The following is an 18,492-nucleotide window of genomic DNA, read 5'->3' as shown; positions in this document are numbered from 1 at the left end:
CCTCTTGGGGCTTGAGAAATAATTGGGTGCTTGCATTGATGTGTACTGGACTGAGATACCATGAATTTCTCTGTGTCTGCAGGATGCGACCAGGGTCCGTCGGTATCCCAGGTTCTGGAAACTCCCCTTGCTGCTACCCCAGCTCAGCTACACGCTGGCATGGAGAGTTTAAATCTCGAACTGTCAGTCTGGCACTTTCCATAAACACTAAATTGACTCCAAGTGGCTAGGTCTAGTGCTATAAAACATACCGTTCAGGTCTTATTGCCAAGAAAAAAAAATTACCTGTAAATAGCAGACTTACAGCATAGGGGCTTGTTTCTGTGCTTATGCTTTTTACATTTCCATTTTTGCACCAGCTTGGCAAAGAGTTAACGTAAATGTCAAAACTATTTTTATGTAAATATATGCATTATCGAATCTCTTACTCATAAAGCAAATACTACTTTAAACCCACACAAAACAGCTGAAGCTATATATATTTTCTCACTACTGAATTTGGCTTTTAATAACATGGAGTGGACTGTCCAAAATAAAGTTAGGAATCAAGGGCACTTTATTTTCCAGCTAGCAATATATGTATTCTTGGCTTTGGACTGTACCAGTTTGAGATGGAAGAAAACTTGGATTTGCACTACAGATCTTCTCGGCAATTAGAGAGATCATGGTTAAATAAACATATTATTTTTAAATTAGCAAACTTTTCTGGAAGTCTATAAAGGTACAGAAAAAAGATGAAGGATATTAAGAAACCTTGAAGGCTTTGATATGAAACAGTGGCTTTCTAATGTGTTTCTCCTGCTGAAAGTGCAGCCTTGTGCCAGAAGCAGCAGCTACCTGGAGAAAAGGCTGTAATCTTCAGAGTCCCGTAGATTTCACTGATGCTTTTTGAGGAGTAAGGACAGAAAAACCTGAACTTAGCAGGTACAAACAAAACCAAAGCTGAGGTTAGGGATTGTGTACTAAGCCAAGATCATAGTGGCATGGAAAGAGATTATAAAATCATAGAATCAACTAGGTTGGAAAAGTCTTTTAAGATCATGTGCAACCATTACCCCAGAGCTGGCAAGTTGACCACTAAACCATGTCACTAAGGGCCTCATCTACATGTCTTTTGAACACTACCAGGGACAGTGATTTTACCACTTCCCTGGGAAGCCCGTTCCAAAGCCTGACAACCCTTTCAGTGAAGGAATTTTTGTTCTTCTTCTTGGGATTTATGGCTCGTCTCCATGCCAGGCGTTTTCTTGCCCCACTACTCTCCTGCCTGTGGGAAGTTATCTGAGGTCAGTATCAGTTCCCAAAGATAAGGTGGGAAAAGTCACTTCAGAAATTAATGCAGACAAGAGATTGTTCCTGAAACTGAAGAATACCTTGCCTTGCCAAGAAGCAGGGTGGAGGAAGAGGGGAATCCTCAGCTGGATCACATGCATTCTGCCATCCCACATTTCAGTTCAAAGTTTTAAGTCAATTATTCAGCAATTCAAACCATCTTTGACGGGGTTGCAGGATATTTGCCTGCTGCTGTATGTGGCATGAAGGGAACACGTTGCTATTTCTGTTGTTTCTGTTTGAATAAACCCAAGCTGTACTCAAGGAGAAAAAAGGCGTCATGCTTTCTGAAGCAGATGGGCTGCGAAAACTGCCTTGGTTATCTGAGGCTGAAGGTAATGTGAAGCACAACTGTGGACACCCCCCCCCCCCAAAAAAAAACAAAACAACCAAACAAAAAACTTTAAATGTTGAATACAAGACCAGAGTTGGAGCAAATGCTGCAGTTGGTCATGGGTGGGTCACATCCAGCCAATCTCTTGGGCTGGCTACTATGCATACCTGATTTCATGGACATGAAGGAGAGGGGAAACTTTGGTGGCTGGAGGAATGAACTGTAGTGCAGAGAGAGGTACGCATGCAGGTCCTGACTCTCACCCGTGCGGGCAAGTGAATCTGAAGGATGATGTCTAAGAGATTCCAGTATTCTAAAAATAATGTTTTCAGCTGGTTGAAACCACAGCTCTCTCTGAGGCAGCTTTTATTTTGCCTCTTATTCCATCTTTCCTAGTTTGCATGATTCAGACCTGTGTAAGCACTAGTAATGGTGACTTGCTGCTGTGAGAGCAGTGCAGTGTGAAAGAGGCAGGGCTCACATGGGCAGGAGGTTTGCCATCACTGATGATGATGAGGAAACAAGCATGCTCTCTGTCCTAAAAGCCTTTTTGTCCGTGAGATCCCCTGTGCATCTCTGGGTGGTATCCTGCTGAGCTCCCCAGATGGCTGTTGGAGTGAGGGGTTGAGCTGCCTCCGCCTGGCCGTGCCTGGGGCGGAAACCTGAGGAAATGGTGCTGTTCTGCTTTTCTTGTGATGTCCTCTCCTAGGAAACCTGATCATAATGTTCCTTATTCTTTCTCGTTAAATAACAGTGTGTGTTAAAAGGCTCTGAGAGTAGGCTACCCTGGGTTGTATTTAAATGCAAGCCTTAAGGAAAAAACTGAAACAACAGATGAATAAAATGGTTGTGGCTTAGCTTGCTCCATAAACACTGTTTTCCTTTTAAAATGCATTTTTGGAAGGTGAGGGGAAACCAGTTACAATTAAGTTTAAATCAAGCAGACTTTCCTTTATTTGACTGGGATGTGTGATTCATCTTGACCAGCTTTTTCTTCATGTTGAAGTCATTCTGCTTGAGCTGCATTCATTCCCTGAGCTTGTTTTGTTAACCTTGCCACCTGAACAAATTAAGCATGTGTCATCATGTGGTATTGCCTTAAGTATGTACCTGCTGGTCACAGCTGGGACACCTATGGTTTCACCTGCTTCTCTCTGTAGCCATAGGACAATTCATCTTCCAGATTTTTTTCCAAAATCTAATCTTTGAAATTCTTTTCTGGGTATTGTGCAGATTATGTGAATACACTTCAATGTCCTGTTTTTTTCACTGCTTTGAAATTTCTGTGTGTAGTGGGAGTAAGTGCAGAGGTAGTAAGCTTTGGGTCCATAGGTAGTTATCTAAGGTACAAGAGCTGATACTTTCATTAGCAGTGGTGATGCACACAAAAGGGCCAGATCCGAGCAAGAAAGGTAAATTGATGTTGGGACTAGCAAGGACCCTTAGGGCCATTGCGCACAACAAAGTTGTAGGCATTTTGTGAAGCAAGCTTCACAGAAATCCTTTCCAGTTTACCCCATGTCTCACAGGTCTCCTGCCAGCTGCCCTGGCAGGAAAAAATTAAGAGCAAAGAAGTAAAGACCAGCAACTACAGGTGTAAGCTGACTTTACATGTGAGGGATTGTCAGTAACTCAGAAATGGGTCCCAGCAGGCTCTTGCCCTGTGAAAGGCACTGAGGCTCTTTCTCTAGCTGGGATTGATATCCGATGCTTCACAGGACCACAGGAAATAAAAGCTTGGTCCATTGATATAACTCATGAAACATGGGACTACTACAGTGTAATAATGGGACAAACAAACATGGGAAGAATGGTGATCAGAGGTGATTGTTGCACTCTGACAGTACTAACAAATTTGACACCTCTGGCCTCACTTCCCAAGTTTCAGGTTCCTGTTTTAGGAGCTGCAAGAACGTGGCTAAGTAGGACAAAGCACACCCCAACTCTTCTCCAAGTTTTTCATGTGGATATGTATATGCTGTGCTCACTCTCTTGTACTTCCTCCTCAACACTGTCAACTTTTTCTTAGGAAAATCTAAAATTTGCAGCAGGAATGTGTTGGAGGTAGCTTGTGAGAGATGTAGAACATGGGTATTTCCTTGGGGAAATGTCTGCTTTTGTTGAAATTTGGCTTTTGGGTCTGACTTGTGCCATCTGTACTGAGGGTGGTGAGGCACTGGAATGGTTTGCCCGGGGAAGCTGTGAATGCTTCATCCCTGGTGGTGTTCAAGGCCAGGTTGGACAGAGCCTTGGGTGACATGGTTTAGTGTGAGGTGTCCCTGCCCATGGCAGGGGTGTTGGAACTTGATGATCGTAAGGTCCTTTCCAACCCTAACTCTTCTATGATTCTATAATAACACATGTATTAATATTTGTAGAAGCCATGACTGAATGTCATTGTTCAGTGAATGCCCCAGACATAAGTGTTGGTTTAGATGAAGTTTGACATTATCTCCTTATTATGTATATGATGAAGAATGAACTCAGATCTCCAACTCCACGCAAAGTTATTTGAAGCGATATGTGGCCAGTAGGTATCCTATATGAGGGTGACTGGTTTAACTGAGATATTTTTCAAGAAAATGAGACAGTTTAATGATAATGGGTAAAAAACCTAGAGTTTAACTGAAACAGCACTAACAGACTGTTTCTGTCTTGGAATGCAGTCAGCTAACAGTAAAGGTTTTTAAATAGATACAAAATTTAAGTGACCATACTCTTCAGAGAAAAGTAGCTAAATAAGTATTTCAAGAAAATAGTGAAGTAAAATTGCAATAAATTTTATTAGTTAGTGCACTTTTAAGGCCCCAGGACAGGAATATATCTGCATTCAGGAAAGCACTTAAGCATGTGCTTTCCTGAATAGGGACAGTCTAAAGCTTGTACTTAAGTGCTTTCCTGAACATGGGCCAAAATCTTTTAAGAGTTTATTTTAAAGACACTCTTTCCTTAATTAAAACACTTGGTTGAATTTAACAATTAGGTGTCGGCTTGCTTACTGTCACACAGCAGCTTTCTGTAAGAGCAGGCAGTAGCACGCTACAATGACTGAGGTCAGGAAGAGAAGACTACTTCATCAGTTGACACTAGGAAAGGAAACCCAATTTTTATGGGCCTCCCAATAGTTCCCTTCAGCAAGTGCCGGCCGTCTAAAATAAATTGAAGAACTCTGCTAAGAGGTGGCCCAAAACTGCTTACAGGGTCTGCGTTGGAGCCAGCCTGGGCTCAAGGCTTCTTCCCGCTGGTGCTACACAGTGCTGGAGCTCTTGCTGGTGCCGTTGGTACATGTGGCTGGACCGCAGTTGCTCTACCAGATGTTTTGTTCTGTTTATGCAGACATTACATTTTTATTCAGTCATTCCTCACTAGCATCCAGTTGCTCCTTTTCTCACTTTGGTGGCTGAGAGCCGGTTGTGCTAATGGCACTATCAGATGAGCTAGAGAAAGTGAAGTTATCGCAAGGCTGCTTCTCCCCCTGCCGAGGGCCTGACCAGTCTCTGTAGCTCTGAAAGGCAGGATGGAGTACTGCTGACTCTTTCTTGGAGGCAGACAAGTAACTTTGATGAGAGGATTTCCATACAGAGCCCACCACAGGTCCTGTACTTTGGGCATCCTTGTCCAGAAGCGATGTTGATGAAGTGCTGGAAGTGGTGTAGGACTCCTGTTTTGTTGGACTCGTCTTGTAGCAGCCTCAGCTGATCTATGGAGGAGGAAATTCACTCTTTCATTTTCCTGAGTTGGACTTTAAACAAGGTGTATATGGTTTGAAAACCGCTTGTGTTTTCTTTCTTCTTAGGCTTAGTGGACCTGCCGTTTGCTTCCTAACTGAAGCAGTTCAGTGTCTTCCACCCTTCTGCTGCCTGCACTTGGCTCCATTGTTACTATGATTGTCTTGTCTCATTTTTCTTTTCTTTTCTTTTCTTTTCTTTTCTTTTCTTTTCTTTTTTTCTTTTCTTTTCTTTTCTTTTCTTTTCTTTTCTTTTCTTTTCTTTTCTTTTCTTTTCTTTTCTTTTCTTTTCTTTTCTTTTCTTTTCTTTTCTTTTCTTTTCTTTTCTTTTCTTTTCTTTTCTTTTCTTTTTTCTTTTTTCTTTTTTCTTTTTCTCTTCTCTTCTCTTTTTTCTTTTTGTAATTTGAGATCTGCAATTGCAGCACAGCTTGCAGCAATCTAAGCCGTTGCGTATGTGTAGCTATCTTCCTATGAGTGACACCTGCACAGGGTTTTCCTCAGGTTGCAATAACCTGGGCATTTAATTTCTGAAGTTGATAGGTGTTAGCCATGGCCAGGCTTTTAAAGGTAAAGTGAGATGCGATCAAGTCTGTGCCACATTCAAAGCTTCTCCTGAAAAATTTTCCTATTTGAAATCTCATGTGCTGCTGTCCCCTCCTTGTCCTTTTGGACATGGTTTCTACCTGAGCTACGGAGGACCTGAGGCTTGCTCTTGGTGCCTTCTGGTAAGGAGGCGAGGAATGAAGGAGAAAGTATTTTTTTGTGAAAAAAGACAAAGGAGGATGTAAGGTTTGGTAACCGAAGACTGCAAATTGGATCCCTGATAGGCTGAATTTTCCATTTTATGGAGAATGTGCCAAAACACTAGAATAAAATACATACTGTTTTCTCCGCCTTCCCATTGTAAAACTTGAGAGTTGTGGCATATTAACCAGAACCAGACACATCCATTGAGTTTCCATACTCTGAAGCAGTATAGGGTGGGGTGAAGCTGGTGTTAATAGGTCTATTCATCACAATAAATTTTCCTGGTAGATGTGGGTGGTTCAGACTCAGTGAAGAAATGGCTCAGAAGTAATCAGCCTCCACCCAGAGAAGCAGGAATTTGTAGTAGGGAGTGTCCCACATACCGGTAATAAAAAATGATGGCTAACTGAAGAGTCTTTTCCTCAAGGGTTTGATTTTAAATTCAGGTGCACTGAGGTTTAGTTAGCACCAAGACTTATTTTGATTTCCCAGCTGTTTTCTAATGTAATCACCGTAGGTAAATCTGCGTTTGATTAGGAGCTGGCTTTAGGCTGTCATCTTCTCACTTCTGTCCCACTGCACCATAAAAATCCCTATAAAATATGGAGGCTCTCGAGGGAGTTGGTGTTCTCCGTGCTGACTGACATGAAACCAGCATTTTTTGGAATTTGTGTCATTAAGTTGTACATTCTCTTCAGAAATTTATCTATTTATTCTTCAGTTTAATTGCCTTTTTTTTTTTTTTTTTTGTAGTGGGGCTTGGAGTTTGTAATGAGAAGTCTGTGCTGGGCGTTGTACCAGTACATAACAGAGAAAGCAGCTCGGCCCTTGACCGCTAAGAGCGCGTAGTGGGCTGACAGGAGTAACAAAAGGGGTGGAGGACAGGGTAACAAAGTGTACAGAGATTAACAACTTAAAATATGTGGCCACCCACATTAAACAAATTATTTAAAATGCATTGTGTTATGTATCAGTTATACAGGAACATCTATTTTGTGTTGTTTCGTATGACATTTGGAGATGTACATGTTTTTTTCTGTTTAAGGAAAAGTAAGATTGAACAAAATTTATTTGTGTATATGTAGAGTAGTTTTCAGTACCTAATCACTAATGCCATGATGGTTGGGTTTAGAACTTGGATATCTGATCATGAGGGGATGATTTGAACTCTGCTCAGTGGAGAGAAGAAGGGTCAATCTATCGTGAAATGATGAATTTGTATTGATAATTGGTCTCAGCAGAACATACAGAATCATCCTGCTTTTTGGAGAGCATGGGCATAGAGACTTGGGAAGAGAGCGGGCAAATCTCTAGTTTAGTGCGAAGCCAAATCATGGATGGAAAGGAACCTTTTCCCTTCAACTTCATCTTTTGGGAGGATGGGAAGAGTTCATGTGGGGTTTGTGACATGAAAGAGTTTCTGAGTTAAAGGTAACCTGCCATTTCCTGCCTACACTGTTTGCTGTGGGCATCTTCAGAGATTGTAGGGATAGCTTTGCATTTGGTGTATATTCTGCAGGGGAGCTTATGGGCACCCCATAGGTTAGAAGCACATTCTTCCTGCATCTGATAGATGGACTTTCTGGCCTTCCTCCTGTGAATAGTCATTTTGATATCTTCACTGAGACCAGGTGGGACTTAAATAGGGGAGATTTAGGTTAGATATAAGGAAAAAGTTCTTTACTGTAAGGGCAGTGAGGCACTGGAATGGGTTGCCCAAGGAAGTTGTGAATGCTCCATCCCCGGCAGTGTTCAGTGCCAGGTTGGACAAAGCCTTGGGCAACATGGTCTAGTGGGAGGTGCCCCTGCCTATGTCAGGGGGCTGGAACTAGATGAGCTTGAGGTCCTTTCCAACCCAAACCATTTTATGATTCAATGATTTCTTACAGTAAAGCTGATGTTTGCCTCAGCTCTGAGTTTCTTTGCAGCAATTGAAGACAGTCTGTGGAAGAATTTTGTTCAGCTATGCAGTGGCTCGTAATTTGATCAAGTAATTCTGAGATGGTCACATTTTTGTGGATGAGTGTGGGAGGCTGTGTGCCACGTCACACCCTTGCAAACTCTGCTTTTACGGTTTAAACCTCATGTTTGCTGATTACATGAACACTGAGGTTTCATTCCTAAGGCTTTATTTCTGGGGCTTCCTATTCTTCACTCTGAAGAGAGCAGCCACCTCCACCGCAGTCCAGCCAGTGTTCACAATGTGCCTTCTAGGCTGGCTTCATACACCATGTAGTTTGCACTGATGAACAGCTGGTCCTTGTGGGTGAGACACAGTGGGTTCTAGGGTGAGTGTCAGTGCCTATGGGTTCCTCTGAAATACTTGCCATTGAGGAATTCAGATGGTACATCAGGCCCCTGGCTGGTGGTGGTGAGAAGATACCAGTGGTAAGGCAGGCTAGGGTGGGAGAAGTGGCGAGAAGCTGAGGACAGGCACCGGTGTTGGTCAAGGATGGAGGGGAGAGACGTGTTGTCTGGTAGAACAGGTGAGTTGGCAAGTTAGATGAGAACATTTCTGCAGAGATCCCTGGGTAGATGGCCGAGTGAGCATGGGAGTGAGTAAGGTGGTTTACCAGCACCTGGGCAAGCAGGTTAGGTTTCACAGTGAGCAAGGGTGCTACTGTGCTTCTGACATTAGCTGGGACAGCATTGCAGAAATGCAATGATTTTTGTGGAAGGGATAGTAAATGGCGACAACAAAGAAGTTGAAGGAGTGTTCTTAAGAGTAGCGAGATGCTGAATCAAGCAATGTATTGCGGGAGTGAACAAGTTTGCAAAGCAAGTTGCTGTAATTTGCTGCTGTTGACTTTCACTGGTGCTCCAGGCTAAGTCTCAACCCTCTCTGCAAGGAGAGGGAAACGGCTCTTGGGTGCTGAGTGCCAGGGTTCCTGCTGCAGGTTGTCTTTTGTCCTGTCCTCTGCCAGTCAGCCTTGGATGATGAGTTGGGTGTGTGCCTGGTCCTCTCCGCTTTCGAGCACCAGCTTGAACATCCCTGCCATGGATATAAAATTATTTCAAACCCTTCTCCAATATATTTGATGGAGGGGGATGTCTGGGCACGGCTTTTCCTTTCCCCTTCTTCTGTAAATGATAGAAAGCACCAGCTTGTGATTTTGGGGTCTTGGTTGGTAGTAGCTACCAGCATTAAGAAGATACAGTTTGACTTGAAATTCCTCATACTTCTTAACTTCAGAGGTGAGAGATATCATTATGAGTAGTTCTTGTAACTACTTATTTTGGTATTGTGTAAGTATGAATTTTCTTGAGTTGCATTGCTGGAATTTTGGCTTTGTTAGTCAATTTTTTTCAAAAATTAACATCTAGCTTTTTTTAACAAAAGAGCTTAAGTGTTATGGTTTGGGCTTTTTAAGGGAATTATTCATTTTTCTATTGAAACGGAAATGAAAAAGGGAAGGGGAAGAAAATGAAAAAAATAGAGTGTCTTTTTCATTAAGAAAGGTTATTTTTTCGATCCCTTTACTGGCGTATGTGGTGGATATTTCTAACAGTGTTCTTCTTTTTTATTTTTTTTTTAGGAGCCCCCAGCCGTATTTTCTTGGAGAAAATACTATAAGTATGGAAAAATCTTATTTTTAATTTGCTTCATTTTGGAGGGTTTTTTCTTGCTATGAGCTCAGTTTACCAATTGGAGTTACCTAGTTGGTCTCTTGAATCATTTTTGTCAGTGGATCTCTGCGTAACAGTTGTCCTTTTTTTCAAGAGCAGGGTTATGATGAGAAAACCAGCCAAAAGATACAGAGTGGGCCTAGGTTAAACTGTTTAGTCCAGACAAATTAAACATAAAATGTGCATCTCATGCACTGTGCAAAACACCAGGGGCAAAAAGTATCATCTTTTGAAGGTTGGCTTGTAGAGTGCAAAAAAAATAACTGGGTTGCTATACCTTGGATCAAATTTTTGGCTTCTTTTTAAAAATAATTGAAAAATTAGTTCTTTTCATACAGTCATGTGTAAGTATTTCTTTCAGAGTGTTGATCTTGCCTTTTCATAACTTTTTCTTGCACAGTACTTCAAAAAATTCCTTTGCTGTCTTTCTCAGATTTTATCTCGGAACATGTGTTTTTCTCATTAATTTCAGTCTTATGCATTCATTGTTTTACCAACTTTTGGTTGACTTACAGTCTATCTGCAGACTGTGTGTATCTTATTTCCAGTCGCTGTTCAGTTTGTCCTATAAGTGCGATTTCTTCCCTCACTCCCCAAAAGACTCACTTTTGTAGTGCATCAGTGTTACATTATGGAAGCCATTGCCAGTGGGTGTTGTGGAGGCCAGAGATATGAATGGTTCAAAAAAGGATGGAAATAATACATGTGCTGGTAACTGATAAATGTGATAATCTTCATTTTATAGAATCATAGAATGTTTTGGGTTGGAAAGGACCTTAATTAAGATAATCTATTTCCAACCCCCCTGCCATGGGCACGGACACCTCCCACTAGACCATGTCGCCCAAGGCTCTGTCTGACCTGGACTTGAACACTGCCTGGGATGGAGCATTTGCAGCTTCTGTGGGGAGCCTGTTTCAGTGCCTCACCACCCTCATATTAAAGAACTTTGTCCTTAATTTTCCATGAGGCTGCTAAGCTTCTGAGGGATGGAAGACTGCGTGCCAGGGTGCAGATACTTCTGTGTCATCTCTTGTCTAGTGTTTGTTCTGAAATATTTCTTACTGGCCACCCTTGGAGACAAGATGCTGGGCTGCCTGTGCCTTTGGTCTGGTGTGTAAGGCTCTTTCTATGATCTTGTGAATCTGACTTTGGTTAGGGTTCTGTAGTTTGTGGTGCAAGCCGCATGTAGGTCCTCAGTAATACAATGGTGGAAATCTGTAGGGAAATGTTATGTATTCCTCGTCTTTGTGACTGCAGTGTTCATACTTTTAAAGCTGAAGAATAGAGGTAACCACTATTAGAGGTGAGCAGAATGACAATTTTCAACCTCACATAGGCTCTTAGATGACACTAAAAGGATATTTACTTGTGTGCTGGATGAACTCCTTAGTGAATTCATTGTGCACACAAGGGAAGGATTTAGCTCTTGTGTCTTACCTGCTTTTCTGATGAACCATTTCAGTGCTCAGCAGAGGTGATGATGAATCATTTGTGAGGCTGTACCTTCTCTTCAAAGTACTCGACAACCTGGGACACCAAGAAGACCCAGAACTGGCAGTTTGCTCTGCAAGAGGGCTAAGCTGAGGCATGAAAGTAAATAAGCTTGAGTTGCTCAAGGTCACGTCACAAGGTCAGCCTCAGCCCTGTAGCAGCCTTTGGTGACTGTGTATTTTGATTAAGCAGTTAAAATGCAGGCAGATATTTCAGCTTTTGCGCTTGTCATTGAGCATTGTGAGGAGACTGTTGGAAATTGTTCCTTTGCTCAGTTGTTCCTGGTGGTCTTTCCTGGGAGGCTTTGCTTTGGCATTGCCTTAGAGAAGCCTGCCATCAGGACAAGAGCTTGTGAGCAGACTGTGATGGGCACACAACCACGCCTTTTGTGATTTTGCCCCCATCAGCTTTTTCCCACATGAAAACTGAAGGGAGTAGGGTTGCCAGCCTTTCTTTTTGTGTATTTCTGGAGCAAAAAAGAACAACAAAGATTGAACTCCTTAGGTGGTTTTCTTGGCTGAAAAGAACAAGATGCTTAATTTTTTTTATTCTTTGCTTTTTGGTTTTGGTGTGTTGTTTGTTTTTTTTGTGTGTTTGTTTTTTTTTTGTTGGTTTGTTGGTTTGGTTTTTGTTTTTGTTTTTTTTTTTTTTTTGTTTGTTTGTTTTTTTTTCCCCTGAGATTTCCTTTGGAAGCCTAGAAAGATCATTATATAGATAATTTAATAGTAAAAGGAGTTGGCTTTAGTTGTTGGCTCAAGGTTTTTGAATATGTGAAAACAAATAGAAGTGTATTATCAGACTTATGATAAAACTGCTTGATTTGGAAATGAGATGAAAAGCAATATTGATTACACAAGGCCATCAGCTGCACTGTGGCTGCAGGGAACCCCTTCCTGTTGGACCACTGGACAGATTTTGCACCAGGCAAGGTGTGTTACGCTGATGAGAAATGCATAGGTATCAGTAACTGCTATTTCAGTCCTAGACCTGTTCATTAAAGGTCCTTGAGCATATGCCCAAGTGATAAACTACGTATCTTTCAAAAAAGTAAACCCATTATTAATATGAGTTTTATGTTACAAGAGAACACACACAAGTAGTAACCTTATGAGGCAAGATTGTTTGATTTGGACATACCTACAATTAGATAAAAAAAGTGCAAACAGCTGTTTCAAGGTTTTGTTTTGAATAAACATATCCAGTCTTAGGTCAGGGTGTTTTTATGCCAAGTTCTGGTTCAAGGCCTCAGGGAGATCTTACAACTGACTTAAAAAGTCCCGAAATGACTTAGAAAACAAGAGCCAGCACAAACTGTAATGGTATGGAAGGTCATCGCTGACCCCTGGTTACCACCTTTGCCAAGTTATCGTACTGCAATGGGACTGCTTTGACTGGCCCTGGTGCACATGCTGTGTTTTGGGGGCAATGCCGTGTTTTGTGTGATTTTTGGATCTTGCAAGAATTCACTTGTTTGGGGGCAGCTAGGGTGGTGGGTCAAGTGAGTGGGCAAATGGGAAACTACCTACATGAGAGACAGATCCTGATACTTGCGTTGTTGGGACCTGGATTATAACTATTTATAGTGGGAAATTTTAATCATGTTGATGCTAGCTATTATTAATAAGAGTGCCTTTTAATTATGTTGTCAACAATTAACTAGAAGGACATGGGGTAAAAGAAAAAAAGTTTCTCAGATAGTTCTTGAAACATAAATTTGTTTAACTGTATGTGTGCCTCCTGTCTTACTGTTTGCGAATAGTTGAATACATTGGCAGGGATGTTGGTGAAGGGGTCAAAACTTGGCTGAATATGCAGTGAATTAGAAAGTGTTTGTGTTGGAAAACAATTAGACCAAAGCAGGGGAAAGAAACATCCCTATCCAGAAGCCTACCCAAATGTCCATGTTGTGGATGCTAAGTATAACAGTTCAAGATTTTAGTAGGGTTGGCTACATGAATGAAAAGAAGCTGCAGATTTAGTGTCCACTGAACAAGCCAGTAGGTTGGAGAGTGAACTGCTGCTGTGAACTGTGTGTCTGCAGCTGGCAGTCCCTGGAATTTAATTGTAGAAAACAGTGGAGTGGATTATTCCAACCAACAGATCTGGGATGTTCACAAAGTGCTCATTGATAATTGGCAAGTGGAGACTGGTAAAAGCAATAACATGTTTATGCTGGTTTAATCCTTGTAGGGTTAGTAACTGAGAACAGCAGTGCTGTTCAAACTAACTAAAGAGCAAACTAGCTAAAGAACATTAGTTCATGAGAATTTTTTTTGTTTCATAAGTTAAAATTCAGAAAGATGCATTTCATAGCAACTTTCAAGGAGAAGAGAGTGTGATATGAGTCACCCTCACCCTCCCTGATACACCTGAGAGGTATCTGCAGCCAAGCACACATCATTCCTCTCTACTCTCTGGGCCATTTGGTTTCTAAGAGGCAAGATTTGCTTCTTCCATACGCTTCTCTTTGGTGCTTCTGGCAATTTATCTCAGACCTTAAATTTTGTTGTGGCCATTTATTACTTCTGTGTGTTCAGAACACAGATGGTGCGAGTTTGGTTTGCAGTTTTGAGGATGTAAAAGGCACTTTGGGGAACTTGGCAGAGTCTTCGACTATATTCAGGGGAGTAGGACTTCGCATATGGATAAATCCTCTGTGAAGCAGGTGTATTAGCTTGAGGAAATACTTGTCAAGGAGGAAATGCCAGTAGTTGAGCCTAGCTTGTTTCGCTTAAAATACCTTGGGCTGCTGAGATACTGCTGAATCCGGAGTCCAGGAAACATTTGCATGTTGTAGCCCTGCCCTGTGGCAGGAAGTGCTGGGAGTTTTGGGGTCCCCAGTCCCTTCGAGGTACAACCAGAGGATCTTGACCATGGTCCCCAGCTGCAGGAAAAGTACATCTGACTTAGTCCAAAACCATACTCGAAAGAAATGAAAATTTCCTGACAACTGGAAATCCTGTTTTTCCACCAGCTCTATACCTGGCTCCAATTTCATCTCTTAATGGAAACAACCTGCAAGATCCTAATTACTGGCTGACAGCTTGGGACAGAAGAGGCAATGGCACTGTTAAATGCAGGAAGCAGATTTCATCAGTGCTTTGTCAAGTGTCCTGCCTGCTCATTCATGTGAGGCAATGACTCAGCTGAGGATCCCTGGTCCAGTCCCAGGTCCCTGCCTCAGACTGCAGTATGGATGTGATCTGGATCACCTGTGAACAGATGACATGGGATTTAATGCTACCTTGTTGCTTTTATGTTGGCTTTATATTACCTGTGGGAAGCGCAGACTGACAGATGACTTGGCCTGGAGCCTGCCAATACAAAGTCAAACCGGTAGCAAAGAGTCAAGCAAGCTTAAACCACCAAAGGAAATTTTTACCATATCTTGGTTCTTTATCACATTTTTTGATTTAGTAGTAGTAGTTTTAAAGCTGGATTCATGGTTCCAGCAAACCACAGCATCAGCATTAATACTGATTTTCAACCCTTTCCCTGTTTTATTAGCTAGATCGTTTTGCAGATTTGACCTGGAGCTTGGCTTCACAGACACTTCACTCAGCACAACGAGGGGCCAACAGCAGCTATCGGGGATGAGGATATGTCTAGAATGGCATCCTGGAAGCAGAAAGGCAGACAGCAACCTCTAAAACTGTCTCTGCCACCAAAGGTTGTATGTAGGATGTGGTGCTGCTCTCTCAGAGCTAAGATCTGCTATCCTGGCTCTCCAGGAGGCCTCAGAGGTTCTTCTTCTGGTACTGACTGTTATTCCCTCCAAAGAATGGTTCACCTTCCCTTCTTCTGTTTTTTGTTGTTTGGGGTTTTTTGTGGGTTTTGGTTGGGTTTCTTTGCCCTCTTTTTTCTTTCCTTTGGGTGTTTCAAACCAGTTGTTCATGTTTTATTTCTTGCTGAAATTCCTGACAGTTTATCATTACAGGCACAATTTACATCATTTGTTTTGAAGCCCAGCTGATGGGTCCTCTCTTGTATTGAATCTCACGAAGTGAACACAGATGATTTACTAGTACAATGTAGAACCTTTAAGTGGTGATTTTGTGTAGGACCTTGGTTCTGAGATAGGCTCATAAACAGTAACCCCAAGTGTTCTTTATTAAATCTGTGCCCCCAAAAATGTCATTTTAAGATTAAATGTAGATAGGCCTAATATAGATCTTGCACATACAAATGTGTATAAATGCATGTATATGTAAAAAGGGAATTGGATGCAGCTGTACGGAGGACAGAGCATTGGTTTTTTTTTGTTGGGCCACTACAGTATTGATACATTTAAAAAAAAAAAAGGGAAAAAAACAAACCAAAAAACCCAAACCCAACCCCACCCCCAGCCTTCTGTGGTGTGAAGACCCTCTGGGCTTTGCTTGCATCTCCTCTCCAGGTCTGGGTGAGAAGAGGTTCAGAGATTTGTTGTCTCTTAACTTCTTTTAAGAGGGTTTCCTTTAAAAATCTGTTTATGGTTGGGGAGGACATGCCTGAAAAAACATTTGCACATAAAACAGCTGTTAAGTGAATCTCCACACACTGAGATCAAGAGAACGTGAAGAAATATGTACTTCCAAGGACCTCTCTGCCAACTTGGAGCCTCCTTCAGAAAATAAATACAATCTCCCTATGAGTCTCTGGTAACTTAGTTACTGAAAAATAAATTGAGCTACTTAGACCCTTCAACCTTCTTCCCTCCCCTTCCCCCTTCCCACCAAGTCTGAAGCAAATGCATAAAATTGTGTTGGAATGATACGCACTGAAGCCAGATAGATTGCTTTTAATGTTCCTTTGGTATGTTGTCAGCTAGTCAAGTGCAGGCAGCGACGGAGTTTGTCTGTGTGTGAACTAACCACTTCCAGTAGTGCTGCTGCCGGCCTTCCAGTAGTAAATTTAAATGTCACAAATCCCTTTTTTAAACCTCCCTTTGATGCCACTTGCCAAAAAGAGTATCACCTATGAAGGGCTGTCAGAGTTGCAGTAGTGTTATTAAGGGCTTTTCCTTATTTAAAGTTTAATTTCTTTTTACTTTTCTTTACATGGCCCCAAAAGCAGAGGGCTTGCTGTGGTGGCACAACTCAGTTTTCCTCTGGTTTTATTTGTTGTGCTGTGGGGTGCTGTTCAGAGCAGTGTGCATCTAGTTGGGGTGTCTGCAAAATCCCAGTCCTCTGCTGGAACATCGTGGCCCTTTAAAACCCTCTGTGGCCGCAGCCAGAGGCAGTCAGTGGTGCGCTACAGATGTTTTTACAGTTCATTTCCAAACAGCTGCTTTTCCCTTCTTTCGTCTGTTTTTCCTTTATTTATCAAGTCCCTGAGGAAGGCTGATGGCTCACAACCCTGGCAGGGGCTCCCTCGTTCAAAGTCCTCGCACAGAGTCCTGGGGCAGACCCCTGGGTGGCACGGGGGGCTCACTTCAGCAGGTTGCAGTGAGCCAGGGCACGTAAGCCAGCGTACCTACAGCTTTTCCTAAAATGACCCAGGAAAAAGATGGAAAAGCACTTGAAATGAGGGTTGCTTGCACCAGGGGTCCTCAATGGCACCTGGAGCCATGTTCTATCTCGAAGACTCACCGTTCAAATAGGTTTTGCACCACTTCAGGTGCTTAAATGAGCTCCGCGATTAAAATATCAAGGCACATCCCCTACCTGTTATCCCAGAGGAGAGTGCACACTCACTTGCCTGCTGCTACTGTCAACCCCTGGTTTTCCCTGATGTGCTGAGATTTGTCCTGTACCAATATAGAATGTTTTGATAACAGGTAATGGGAAGCAGGAAGACCGAAGACAAGCCAGAGCGCCCTATTTGGCCAGCTGACAAAAATCCCCAGGCATTTGCGACTCAGTCCTTGGCTCATGAGCCGGATTTTTTCCCATTCATATTCCCTTTCAGCAGACAGATTTCTGTGGATTTTTCAAGGGAGGGGAGTCAAAAGATGAATCCTTTCTCCACCAGCTCTCTAACAAAGTTTTTTGTTTCTTAACTTGTTCCCAAGTCCATGAATATGCTCCATCTGCTGCTTTTTCTTTTACATTTTTTTTTTTTCATGGCAGTTCCTTACTTTGAAGGGCAAGTGAATGCTGCAGGGGGACTCTGAGGTTGTTGCAGCCCTGTTTGCTGCTGTTGTGTGACGCCAATAAATCCAGCACTGCCTTTTTTCTAAACGAGGTTTTGAGTTTTGTAACAGCAGGTTTAGGACGTTGCTTGGACCAGAAGATGCTGGTCGAAAGTTGGTTGAGGGTCAGGTCCGGCTTTGTTAACTCTGACAGCCTGTCAACCCTTTAGTCATCGTGTTGTCAAGTCTGGTGTGGGCAGATAATCACTTGTGACAACTTTGCAACGCTGAGAAATAAGGTTAATTTTTTCAGTGTGGCAGCTGGAAGGTTGGATGCAAAACCAAAGGGTTTGCTGGATGAAAATGTACAAAGAACAAATGGACAAATTTCTCTCATTCATGCTGGATGAAAGAAATGAGTGATAAAATGATTTTGCGTTTGTGCTGTTCTTTTGAAGAAGAGCTCAACTGGTTGCCCTTCAAGCTAAGTTAAATTAACTGTGTGGTCTTGCGAAACAGAGTGCAATATGCTGCAATTCTCTTTTAATAAATGGCCACCATGCTCTGGCTTCTTGCAGAGCGTATGGAGTTGGGGCAGCATTAGTATGGAAGGAAAAAGTACCAAGAGATCAAATTTGAATAGAATACATTTGAATAGAATACATTATGCGAGCTGGCAGGGAGCTCTGCGACCTGGAAAGGAGTGACAGGGAGCCTGAAGGCTGGGCTTCATCTTTAACTTATTTCTGGAGATCCTCAGCAGAGGCTGTGGTGGATGCTGCTTGCGGCAGAGGAGCAGCAGGGCTGAAGGGCAGTATCCCTGCTGGAGGTCCTGCCTGTCCAGGAGACGGGGAGAAATGGGTAGGGTTGGGTTGAGTTGCTGTCCAGTGTGTGTGTGTGTGTGTGCTTGTGCAGCAGGGAAGCCAGAGGGTAGCAAGGATCTCTGCTAGGGTGGTCAAGGCAGAAACATGGTGGTAGACTCTGGTCTGGGGTCTGAGTGCCAATGAAGGTGAAGGATGTGTAGGTAATCACTGTGAAGACATCCCCATCCCGTTTGTCCATGGAGGAGTACCTGCTACCCAGATTCCTCACATGGTTGAATCAGAGATGGACTGTTCCCTCTCCCACTTGTTGAGCAGCCTACTGCTTTGCAGGTGGTTGGGGATCTCCAAGTTGTAC

General features: G+C 42.6%; 1 protein-coding gene across 1 annotated transcript in view; it reads left to right on the top strand.

Annotated features, from left to right (window-relative positions):
* Positions 1 to 18,492, top strand: part of BMP6 (bone morphogenetic protein 6) — an 88,039-nt gene that overhangs the window by 15,579 nt on the left and 53,968 nt on the right. The gene's annotated exons all lie outside the window — the stretch shown is intronic.

Source organism: Pezoporus wallicus, unplaced genomic scaffold (assembly GCF_028554395.1).
Source record: "Pezoporus wallicus isolate ANWC-B61680 ecotype Strahan unplaced genomic scaffold, APGP_CSIRO_Pwel_v1 contig_818, whole genome shotgun sequence".
Taxonomy (NCBI): domain Eukaryota; kingdom Metazoa; phylum Chordata; class Aves; order Psittaciformes; family Psittacidae; genus Pezoporus; species Pezoporus wallicus.
This window is presented reverse-complemented; position numbering and strand designations above follow the sequence as displayed.